At 48.1% G+C, this 10694-nt stretch overlaps 1 pseudogene; it reads right to left on the bottom strand.

Moving 5' to 3' along the window:
- Nucleotides 1-221: 221 nt before the first annotated feature.
- LOC149328897 (uncharacterized) lies at nt 222-2470 on the bottom strand (annotated as a pseudogene).
- Between the last annotated feature and the right edge of the window lie 8224 nt (nt 2471-10694).

Raw genomic sequence — 10694 nt, 5'->3', positions numbered from 1 at the left:
AGCAGCGCGGAGAGCGGCTGTTGGTGCAGGGGTCAGTGCTTTTCTGAGGTGGCGTCGCAGGGTTGAACTCATGACGGATACATGCGCGCCCGTATCGACCAGGGCTCTCTTATAGACTCCATCGACATGTATGACGAGCAAATTCTGGTGTGGGAAAAGAGCTAAGCGAGGATTTCGGTACTGGGGCTGTACTGAACCATGACCTCCAGACACTGCAGCGTCTAGTTTTCCGCTGGCGAGCATCCGTAGGGACCAGGAGAGGAGCGACGGCGTTGGGGCGAGCGAGACTGCTGGCGTAGGGGGGAGGGGGAGCGGCTGGAGCGGGGAATCTGGCCGTCGACGGTAGCAGTGTGCTGGCTGAAGGGGGCATGTAGTGGCTGGGCTCTTCGTCGTCGCAGTGAGAGCTTAGAGGTGTGTATGTGCTTCGACGGGACCAATAATTGCGACAGTGACGGGAGATGTGTCCAGTGCGGTGGCAGAGGAAATAAATGGACCTATCGTCATTTTTCCGCCTGTGGTGAGCGTTTCGTCGACTTGGAGTGAAGCACGAAGGTTGTCCAGAAGCAATCGCAGTGATTTCGGGTGGTGGTGAAGGACGTACGGGGCTGACGGGCTGGAGACCAAGGTTTGCAAGCTCTTGACGGACCACAGCTTGTACCAGAGAGATGGTGGGCAAGTGGTTGTCGCCATCACGTAGGCGCAGGAGGTAGGGGACATAGCTTCGAGTTCGCGTCGAATGATGCAGGTCGCATTTTTTGGAGGCGCTGGAGTTTTCCGGTGCCACAGGTCTGCACATGAGGAAGCCGCAGTCAGGGCTGTGGCATGTTGCAAGTTGCGCGTCCGCGCCGAGGGTGGCGCCCCGGTCGAAACGATTGCAGCGATCCTGGTATCGGCGGTAAACGGGGCTGCAGTTAAGCCTAATAAAAGTGAAATTTTTCGACCACTATCAATAATAAAAACATGCTTATGAACTAAATTATAACCAGATAGGTATTAAAAATAAGACATCAAAGAAATTAGTTGCGAAGAAGACGACGCGGGTAACGCGGCAGCAGACGACAAGCAGACGACGCACGGTCGCACGGTCAGCCGCGCAAGCGAAAACGGCGACGTCGGCGACATTCGCACTGCAGCAGCGTCATTGGCGTCATGTCGAGTCACACAGTGAGCTTTTCTTGGAGTCTTTATACTAAGAACTAGCACTGCAGCATATTATGTTGTCCCTAGCCCAACGCACTGTGATTTCTTCTACACGAGTCAAAGGTTGAAAATTTTCTCTGCCTTTGTCTGCGTGTGTTTATTCATAGCCACAGACTGATTCGTTTCAATACAGGTCAGATGTTTTACTTCTCTGCTATTTACCTAAATCTCTTACAAAGTTGCGTACAAACGTATATTCAGTCATGTAGCATTTTATTATGTATACCTTTTTATGTATACCTTGATACCTTTTTTTATCCCCTATATATTCTCTGTGCGCTCATGTCTGCTAGGTTTACATAATGGCGTTTTTTTTTTATTTTGATTTTTAGGATGCCTGTTACTGATACTGCAATGTCACTCATACTTAAAATCACTTTTCGGACATCGATTGTCACTGCTGATGTTCTTTTAATAAATTGTTCTTTGTACAAAAACCATTTACGCTTTTCGTTCTCGATCGAGCGCAGCTGCTAAGCAGTCGCGCCGCTCGCCACCATACACCATGCTACATCAACAGACACATCGAAATACAAAAGCGAGCGAGCAGATTCCGTAAGTACTTAGAAAATCAAGCGTGAATGCAGCGCGGGATCAGTTAATCACCACTATTTACAAAGCTTGGATCGAGCTAGCGGCCGCCAGCACCAGGAACGCGCGGGTACAGTGCACTGTAGCGCGAGCAACCGGCCACAACCAGCCGCCTAAACGCGTGCCGCCATATTGGATTTTTGATGCGTTTACCGCCTCTCCCAGGTGCCGCCACCATCGCCTTCTAAAAAAAACGTCCCCATTGGCTCTATGAGAGTCTCACTCCCTTGCCGCAGTCATGTTGGGGAGGCGTGTACACGGATGCCTAATGCGCCTGCTTTTGGCTTCCTCTAAGCGTCGACATTCCTGTAGTGCAGTTCTTGTAAGCGAGCAAGTTGAAGGCATCGTCGGCGACCCCGTTTAACTCTTGGCTCACTTTGTCAGATTCGGGCATGTTACTGCCAACCTTGTGACAGAGGGCCAACGCGTCCTGAATGTACGGAACATACGACTCCGTAGAAGTTTGAGCTCGGGAGGCAAGGTCCCTCTTGGCGGCAACCGTTAGGCCGAGCGGCCGTCCGAGCAGTTCACGTAGATTCTGGTTGCACACGTCCCAGCTGGTCAAATCATCTTCGTGGATATCATACCAGACTCGGGCGGTCTCTTTTAGGAGGAAGATGACATTTGCGAGCATAACGGTCGGATCCCAGCGGTTGTAGGTACTCAGGTGTTTGTACATGTGTATCCGAGGGAGAGAGGGTCACGAGGGAGAGAAAGAACAAGAGATGGTATGGCCGGTGCTGATGTTTGCTGGGAGGCGTCTTGGTTCATGGTTAGCGAAGGCAGCTGACGACCGCTGCGGAGCTCCGTCGTCGGTAGGCGTAAGGCAATCCGCACCTCCACCAAATATATTGCGGGGAAAATATATTTACTGATATTTACACTGACGAAGAGAGCAGCTGTGAGTGGCACCGAGAACCCAGCCAGAACTTCGTTGTCGTCTTCGTCTCCTCCCGCTCGTTCCATCGCTCATTGTCGTTGTCGTCGTCTACCCACTTCAATATGATCGAATTGTGCGAAGACCCGTCAGCTTCCTCTTCTGTGCTACCTGTCCGCTGTCCTGCTTAGGGCTCCGAAAACCTTCCCGCACCGCGGGCGTATTCCTCTGGGCGAGTGAGGCATCTGCGCGATTGGGACAGGGTGTCATCCGCATGGATTGCGGACGTCACCAATTCTGGTTCGTCACGCCACTGATCCTCTTTACTATTACATAGGGACCAATACAGTTAGCAAGAATTTTGGCTTCAGCCACGCTTCCTTACTGGACGCCGAAGCCAGACCAGCTGGCTAGGAAGGTAGGTAACTTGGTGGTGGTAGTCATCGTCGAGAGTTATGGAGCATACATGTGAGGCATGAGTTCTCTGGCGGGCTATCCAGGCGCTATCCAGAAGCCACACGTCGTTGTTTGATGTACTCATTAGTTTTAATATTCCACCAGCTTCGTGACTTCCTCTTTCCTCTCCCGTGGTTTACTCCTTTTACTTGTTTCATTTTTGTACTGATGAGTAGTTGTAACTGATTATAATATAATGTTTAAATGGGGCGTTTCTCCATTGTTTCATCTATGTCGGCTCCTAAAAGCGCTATTGTTCATTGTTTAATTTTGTGTTCTTTTTTTACTTTTCTGCAATTCTCTTTTGATCAGGGCTCCCAACTGCAGACTAATGTGTTTTTTATCACTTCAGTTCCCAGGCTGTACTTCACCTCTTCGTCTGTTTTCATTATTGTGAGCTTGCTACAGATGCCCTGCAACATTAGGCAGGAGTTGTTACACAGACGAAGAGAGCAGCTGTGAGCGGCACCGAGAACCCAGCCAGAACTTCTTTGTCGTCTTCGTCTCAACAACATTAGCAACATTAGGCCTGCTTCGGATTTTCCACGTGATTTGTAACCCACATTTAGTTTTTCTATTTAGAATAACTAGTTTGTGTTGCTCACAGAAGTCTAGCAGTAACTTCCCGTTACAATCTGTGTATCCATAATTATCCTCCATGTGGCCATTCATGTCACCCACCAGAAGAATATCGGCACCGTCTCCAAACTGCTTTATATCGTGATTGAGACACTTAATAAGATCTTTGGTTTCTTTCCTGCCTTTCTCCCCTGTCCCTAAACAAACTACACCTACACTTGCCCCTTTTACCAGCAATTGTACCTGATACCCAGATCTGCTTTTTGAATGAAGATTTTATTCTTTGGCAATTTGTTCCTTGATGTATCAGCATACCTACGTTCTTTCCTTATTCACCGTTGTTATTCTGTTGCTCCTTCCCAGAAGTCGCCATCATTGAACGGTGAATCTTCTAGATCCCTCATATTTTTTTTTGCATAGAGCGTACGCACCCACTTTTTCGTCCTTTAACCGCTGTTCTATTTCTAGCCATTCCACTCGCTTTCTACCCCCTTGCATATTTATGTAACTGATCCTGGCATTAAATTTCTTTTTACTAGTTTTCTTCCTGGGCCTCCTCGTGCCATTTTGTTGGGATCAGCTGCCATTGTTACACTTTCTACTTCTCTTCTACCTACTCCTACGCCCTGAGCCGTTGTGGACACCCTAAAAGAGCTACCACCCAGCCTGTAAGGCGCCAGCCGATCTCTGCTCCTACCCGTCCACTAAAATGGGTGCCATCTGGTGTAAAGCCTCTGCGAAAGCCTGCTTTGTGCCCTTCCCTGTTTTTGACTGCCACTCCAAAGCCTTTCTCCAGGTTTAACTTCCTTATATCTTCATGGAGAGTCACAACGTCTTTAGCGACCCCTCCGTTCCTCCTTTGCAGCTCCAGCACAGTGCACAGCACGATCTGCCCTTGGTGTGCTATCGCACTTGTATCGTCAACTCTCTTAGCTAAAGTTTTCACTACTTGCGTGGCGTCACCATTCAGGACATCATTTAGCTCCACCGCTGCTGCTACTAAATTAGACCCTGCATTGTTCTCAGAAAGTTAACTTTTCGTATATCTGAGTACCGCATCCATTCTCTGCCCAGAGAATGCCCCGACTGGTTGGTTGGTTCATGGGATTTAACGTCCCAAAGCGACTCAGTTATGAAAGACGGCGTACTGATGGGCTGCAGAAATTTCTACCACCTGGGGTTGTTTAACGTGCGCTGAAATATTACAGTACACGGGCCTCCAGAATTTCCCCTCCATCGGAATTACACCGCCGCGGCCGGTATCGATCCCGCGTCTTTCGGGTCAGCAGCCGAGCACCATAACCACTGAGACACCTAGGCGGCCCAGAATACTCGGAGGGCTACCCGCCTATCCCTCTTTGCACGCTCCATTATAACAATTTTGCAGCTCCTCATGTTTGAGTCACAAGCGATAAGCACTAGGCTACTCTCTCCCTCCCTCCTAACTTCCTTATCTGTCTGCCTCTTATCATTGACGGCAACTTTATTCTTCGGGTTTAGCTTGGGCCCCTTCTTTCCATCGCCTCCAGACTTCCTAGATGCCACCTGTGCGTAGCTGTTCCTGTCTGAACCTACCCGACTTAATTTTTTATAGCTGTCCATGCAAGTGCAAGCCATATCGACGCGGCTGGCGCTAGAATGTCCGCCAACGTGGCTTCCTTTGGCGGTGTCAGCCATTTTCGCTTCCAACTGACCAAGCTGTTCTTGAAGTTCGCCCTTCTCTGCTCTCTCTACCTACAAAAATGGGCACACGTGCGCAGAGTCATACATCTAATAATCCTTCTAATAGCCTTTCTACCTGTAGCTGTCTCTCTAGAGCAGGCACACAGTTTTGTGCTCGCTTGTTAGCCCTGCCCAGGCATGTACCTAATACGCAACATTTTCGCATAAAAATTCGAGCCTTCGGCCTCCTGTACCCAATCGAACCACGTTTTCTTCAAATTTACTGACGCCACGCACTCCTTGCATATAACCTTTACTTGCTTCACCATCTCAGCAGGACTGGATTATTGCAACCGCGAAGTTCTAGAATAAATACAGGCTCAAAAAAACACTCACAAACAAGTGCTCACATAAAATTCTGCTAACCGCAGATGCCGATCACCTAGAAAAGGTATAACTGCATTTATGAAGAAGTCAACTCACAAATGAGCGCTCAAATCTAAGGCTGGCGGCCAGAATTGACCCGGCCGTCATAGGTCCCTGACCTAAATTTTACCCTTTTGCCTGCACTTCCCATAACTAGCCTAAATCTAAGCAAACTCTACTTTAAAAATATTAACAGAAATTACTCATCTTTTTGCCGCAGTAACATCACTCTCGCTGTCGTCAGCCCGTAGCGTCCCGGTCACCGCCCGTAATCTCTCTAGCACCTAAGCATGCGTCTGTATCACTCGGCTTGCTATTCAAAAATCCTAAGTATTCTTCTCGAACACATAACTTTTGTGGAACACTTGCTGTGTGTGGTTTTAGTTCGGCGTACCTCTTTCGGGATGCCATCGCAGCGTGCGCCTCCTTACTGCGCTCCCTCGCGAATGCCGAGGTGGTGGTGAAAAACATTTTTAATACCCAGAGAGAGTTTGGGTATCACAAGACCCCGCTACATGGTCGGTATCCTTAGTCCGGGACAGTGCACGACGAGGCCCCGTCTCGCGCCCGCTTTACTAGAGCCCTTTGGGACTCCAATGTGGAGCAGTTGAGGAGGGCAGTCTCCCATGCCTCTCGGGTGGGGGTGGGGGAAGGGGGAAGGCGAGGATTCTGAGTACATGCGCACACCATGTGAAAGATATCGCAGATCTCTCCACAGTGCGGGCAGCGCTCATCTGTGTTCGGGTCGAAGTGTTTTGCTATGGCAGGACAGAGAAGAGTTCCTGCCTGCAGGCGCCGCAGAGTTCGCTCCTCCGCCTTACTCAGCCCTTTGGCAGGTTCCGGGTAGAGGCGGTGGCTGTCGCAATAATGAATTAGGATTTCGCGGAACCGCAGAAGTGGTTTTTGAGCTTCTGAGCCAGGAGAGCTAGGATGAGGAGCCCGGTGTGTGAGCGCTCGGGCGGCCGCATCAGCGGCCTCATTGCCTCGTAGACCGTGCTGCTCATGCTCGCAGCAACAAACGTGAGCAAACGGAAGCGCGAAGACCATATCTGTACCTGCCGCGCTTCTGCGGCAGCGTTGCAACCGGTACATGCTGTAACCGGTAGGGTGCCGTGCATCCATACAGAAATTTCTATGCACGATCGGCTTCTGCGCGGCGCCAGTGTATTAATGGTATAAACGTGACCGGTTCAGAGGCGGCAGGCGTGCAGACAGCTGGCAGGCGCCTTGTGGCGTTTTCAGACGACCTGCGAATGCGCAGTAGCTTCCCGCTGAGCGGATCGCGCTGTGCTAAATCTCTCTAATAGGAGGACGCACGCCTTTCCTGAGTTTTGCATAAAGAAGCTGAGCTGGTTGCATCTTCCGCAGCTGCCCTTTACGCGTGAAATTTGCTAAACAAGCGCGACGGCACAACCACGAAAGTAGCGATCATGAGACTCATGGAGATAAGGCAGGATTGAACAGCGCACACAGAACGAGGACACAGAGAAAGAAGCGACAAGACACGACTTCTAGGGGTTATGTGCAATGTTCCGTTCACATGTGGCAAGAATTATATTGGTAAAACAGGAAGGTGCCTCAACATTAGGCTACGTGAACGGGAAAACTCCTTGGAAAAGTGCCCTCCTCGAACCTAGCACTACACTATAAGGAATGCAGCCAGAAGCCCCCTTTACACTCTCCGTGCATGCCTTTGTTCAATGATGCCCCATCCTTGTACATGCACAGAGAAAAATGAACTAGAGAATTAAAAGAAGCGTACGTCATTAACAAGAATTCTGACACATGCGTAAGCACCGCTTCGGTCATCATTCATCCCCGCGAAATCGCATATCTGGACAAAGCTGCCTAAAGTCAGTGATCTTGTTTGCGAAAAGGCGCACTTCGTTGTCAGATTGTTATTTTGTACACATACATGTTACCCCTGTCAGCGCTCGTGTCTTGTCGCTTCTATTCTGTGTCCTCGTCCTGTGTGCGCTGTTAAATCTTCCCATGCACCAACTAGCTCAAATATGCCTACTTTGACAGTTCATGGAGATAAGTGTCCCTTTCCGACGCCTGACGCGTGATTGCACTAACACACGGTGTATACTTGTAGCAGGTGTCATGCAGTTACCGCAAAAGCAACCGTTGTGCACCGACGCCGTCACAATTAGCAGCAGTACTCGGAGGCTCCACATAAACACCTCACACCTTACAGACGAGTCGGCACCGCGTAGAGGTAGGCTCCTCCAGTTCCTGACGGCCAGTTTTGCGCAAAGCCGATACAGCTTCAGTGAGCCTGCTAAAGCCTCAATGCATTCTCTGTTACAGCGCGTAAACAATAATCTTATTGGCACCAACCAAAACCAAAATCGCGCGCTGTCTGTTCCCTTCTCTGTTCGCAGCTGAACCTATGGCTGACTAGCACAAGCACTGCGTCTCGGGGCACTGCCCGCCCATAATCGTCTTCTACGTAGCACAACTACGTAATTTGGCACTAACTCTAATTACTAAACATTCTCTATGCCTTTTTTTTTTTCGATGTGCCGGCCATGTATGTGCAAAAAAACATGATTTTGAAAATCGCCATTGTGGCATTCTCTATTCTTGTCTGCCTGAAGAGTTGGAAATATTCGCTTGGAAAGTACTCGAAGAAAATTACTACTCGCTTCTGGCCAAAAAACCACTATTCGCATTTTCTACTAATTGGCTTTGTGAATTGCACAGTGGACACAATTCGCCATGTACTTCACAGTCACTTGACGCGCCCGCGATGAGTTTTAAACGTTTTTCGGGTGTCCACTTTCGGGTGTCCTTTCCTCGGCTCTCGCTGTCGCAGGTGGCGTTTCCCTCTCTTGCTGCTTTGCAACACGCTGCATGTCGCACGCCACCTGTCAGGGGGCCTGTTACGCCGCCGACGACGACGCAGGAACGGGCACCTAAGAGCTGCGCTTTAACCCATTAGCGCCCAGCGTACTTTTTTCACCACCAAAGACTGGAATTTTATTTTTAAGTAGGGCATGCTTTGGTCAACAGGGGATTGGCCAACCACCCTTAACTAATTTGGCGCACTTCTTCTGCTCAGTATGTCAGCTTTCCGTGGTGAAACTTCAGGATGTTTGTTTCCCACGAACTGCACCGGTAGTTGCTTGCTTATAATTTTCTCACGGCCGCATTTATGTACATATTACGCTAGTTTCAAGTACAGAGCAGCACGAAAGACGAAAGTAAACAACGGATGCTTTGAATGTCGCGCACCTTTGGCGTTTTTGCTCTGTGATGATTTATAAACTGCTGTACTTTCTATAGTACACTGGGCCTTCCTGTGTGCAGAACGGCGCCTATTTATTCCAGTTCACAGATCTTATGGTTCCTTTCAATTTTTCGGAAAAAATCACCTTGTCTGCTCGGCAAGGTGTCGGAGGCTGCTGTACTTGCCGCTAGCGGTCTTGAGTATTATGATGGTATGATTTTAATTGGTTGTAATAAAGTTTGGTTATAAGAACTGAAGGTTCTGCAGAGCAGACAGTTACTGTTATGCCATTCACACCCTCTGCGGAAAGTACTTGAGTTCAGAAATGAAACTTTTGGAAGCGAGTGTTGTCCTGTCGTCACCGGAGGTGATTTCAACGCTTAGTGACCATTTCATCTTTTTTTGTAATTTTGTTGCTTCTCAAGACATTCTTGTAACGCTCCACTAGGAGGAATTTAGGGCTAGAGGAACCGTTCGCCAAAACGGGTTGAGGAAGTGTCCACTCGGGCCAAAGAAAGCGATGAAATAGAAGCAGCCACGAAATATCGATTCTTGCTTCAGTAGTATAGGTTACACGCTTTTATTGAAGTCTACGATCAACAGTATAGTAACTAGGGCTTTCAACTATAACAGCAGTGAGCCTACGTGTTTTGTAGAGTGGTGGTTGCCTATAGCACAAGAAAAACAGATTTTTTTAAACCCAAAACGCCTTTCCTTTTACAACAGTGGTATGGCAGGTGTTGACCTTTCGCATCAAGCCATCTACTGCCAGTATATCAGCATCAGGGACAAAAAGTGATAGTGGTTGTTGACACCAAAGCTCAACTTTGCAATTGTGAAAGCCTGAACAATCTTCCAAATTGCTAGAGACGAGCCTGCTGACTATTTTTGCTTTGGTAAGAACGTTACTCATTATTATCTACACCTTGACATGCAGTAACCAGCGGTTTCCAGACACTCTGGCTCAATCGTATCTGATGCTTCTTTGAAAAGGAGAAGGCTTTCCGTGCAAAGTAGGATAACTGCGGTGGCAGTATAGCCAGAAATTATTCATGAGGGCCTGCAAGAAGTGTTATATCCCCCTGCGTAAAAACCGCAGACATAATAACAAAATTCACGCCACCAATAGGAATCCAGTGAAGTAGCCACATGTGCTATGGGGAAGACCCAGTGTACTATAAAAAGTACACCTGTGTAACCTCTGGAAGGAATAAAGCAATCGTGACGAAATTTCAGCAATCTCTTTTTCTTCATATGAGAGTATTATATGCTAAAAATGAAGAAAATCCCTCTGTTACATTTTTCTTGCTCCCTAATGGGTTAAAATAACACTACCTAGGTACCTTGCTTACTTTACCTAATTGCTATAAACTGTCAAGGCAGAAAATCAAAAGACGTATAAAAAGTGTCTTTATAGAGTAAAACGATTAAATTGGAAACAAAGCTAGCTCACATAACATATTAAAATAAACAACACATATTTTACATCCGATACTTAAGTGTAATGTACAATTTAGCTTTTGCTTTAAAGACCTATTTGGTAAGGCGCGCACACTGGGCATGGAGCATTACGCACAGCGCATGGATCAACGGAACTCTTGCTGCACCGACGTGTTTTCATAAGTAAATATCATCTGTTCCCTTCATAGAATTACGGTTTGGTTTGGT

Source organism: Amblyomma mixtum, chromosome 9 (genome assembly GCF_055824585.1).
Source record: "Amblyomma mixtum isolate Tamu chromosome 9, ASM5582458v1, whole genome shotgun sequence".
In the NCBI taxonomy this organism is placed as follows: Eukaryota; Metazoa; Arthropoda; class Arachnida; order Ixodida; family Ixodidae; genus Amblyomma; species Amblyomma mixtum.
This window is presented reverse-complemented; position numbering and strand designations above follow the sequence as displayed.